This window comes from Tribolium madens, unplaced genomic scaffold, assembly GCF_015345945.1.
Source record: "Tribolium madens isolate multiple individuals breed KSU strain unplaced genomic scaffold, Tmad_KSU_1.1 Scaffold_11;HRSCAF=98;Tcas5.2_LG3b, whole genome shotgun sequence".
NCBI classification, from domain to species: Eukaryota; Metazoa; Arthropoda; class Insecta; order Coleoptera; family Tenebrionidae; genus Tribolium; species Tribolium madens.
In genome coordinates, this window is record NW_025400975.1 from 5,569,298 (window position 1) to 5,571,392 (window position 2,095).

Consider the following 2,095-nt stretch of genomic DNA (forward strand, 5'->3'; position numbering starts at 1 on the left):
CGGATTAATATTTACCAGAACCCTCACATCATGACCTCTTTAAGTACAATTTTAGAATAAAAGATATGTTTTCCCCTTACAACATGCATGTTTTATTTTCATTTTTTTWTTATGTCCATGTCTGAAATAGCGAATTAGCAACGTTATCAAAGTAATCAAATTTTACCAGTTGATAGAATATTGAATTTTAACATAAAAGTTTCCTATAAACATACATCAAAACATTTTATATAAGGGATCTACATCCCCTGAAAGGGGTGCATCTTTTAATGGAGTTTTTCCAATATTTCAGAAACCATCGTGGATAAAATTACAAAATTTGGTACAACTGATAACCTTTATACATCCAAATAACTCCAAAGATAAAATGTCGAAATTTTTACTCAAAAGCGTCCTAAACTGGGGGGTTTAGGGTAAAAAGTCTCCAACTATTTTGACGGTTGGTTTTTGCCACTTTCAGTCACGAATTCTAAATTTCATACTTTTTCACAAAAAAGAGGTCTCTTGCGTTTTTTCGATACAACTTACCGTTTTTGAGTAAAATCAGTTTACAATTTGTCTTACAGACCATAAAGAGGAAAAAAAATAAAAATTAAATTTGTTTCACCGTTTCAGACACCCGTAATTAAAAATTTCGACAACTGATCTTTGAATTCGTTCAGGTGTTTAAAAGTAATCAGCTGTACCAACTTTTGTAATTTTATCTATTCTGCAATAGTGGGAAAACCCCATTAAAAACGCATCTCTTTCAGGGGGGTGTAAACTTTTGTCTTAAAATTGAATATTCTATCACCTGTTTAAGTTTGTAACAATAAAAACAAAACAACCTGTATATTATGTTTTTTAAAACTTGTATTTTGTTACTATAGGGTTAATTGCTTTGTTTTGGCCTAAAAAGCCCTGGTAAAAAAATTGCACCTAATTATGATTTTCGCTTTTCTTGACTCGGTACTTCACCTCATTTTTATATGTGTTAAACTTTTCACTTTCTTGCATTTATTTTGTAAAAAGTTTACGAAATATTGTTTTCTCACATCAAATTTCAAACTGATATGCATTTTATGTGAAATTCTAAATAAAAGCAAACCTTGGAGCAACTTTATCTGTTCCGTTTTCCTATTATACTTAAATAAAAAAACAACATATGATGGGCTTATAATAACGTTGTAAATTATACCCTTTTCAAATGATGAATTCTATTAATTCGAAATGGTGCGTTACAGATGTTGTAGGTATGTACATACACTCAATTCAAGCTAATCATATAATTTTAAATGGGATGTATATGTAATCTTCTCCATGACTAGAAGCTTTAATCATGGTTATACAAATGATAATAATCAYCCACCGGAGCAGCTAATTATACGAAACATTTTTGCAGCCATTTAATCTCTAAAATGAAATTTTGCTTACGGCACACAGTTAGATGTTTGTTTCATTATTATTACATACTTTATGAGCATAAACACTGACATATAATATACCTACAATAGTAGTAAAAGAAATTGTTTAGTACTTTGTCGGTACCCTTTATAAATAAAAAATATGTTCGAATAAAAGGTCAAATGAGCTTGTAAAGTATAATGTATGTTACAAAAACACAATAATACTTAACAAATGTTTCAAATAAAACTATATTTTTGAGTTTTAAAAAGGTACACAGAATTTTACCCCGTTTCAAGTCGATGTTCCTGAAATGCTTGACTCCTTGCTTTTAGCGTAAGAGATTATAAAACCCGTATAACACGCCTGTATGAAAGATTATCTAACAAAAATTTATTATTAAAATAATAATAATAAAATAAGTTAAAAATTAAATTACATTCCCACATCCGTACTTTTGAAACAAGTAACCAAAAATTTACATTAATAATAATTAATGTTGTCAATACATCATTGTGTTAAAAATTTAATTTCATATTTTTGCCCTGTCCTATTCATTACCAACTACCTAATCGTGATAAGCTGATAAATTAATATAGTGTTCTTGACTGCAACAATTAATAGCTTTTGAAAAGCAGATTGGTAAATATTGATTTGTTACTGTTAACGCGCTCTTGGCAGATCAAACGTAGCAGAATGAAATCCGTAATTA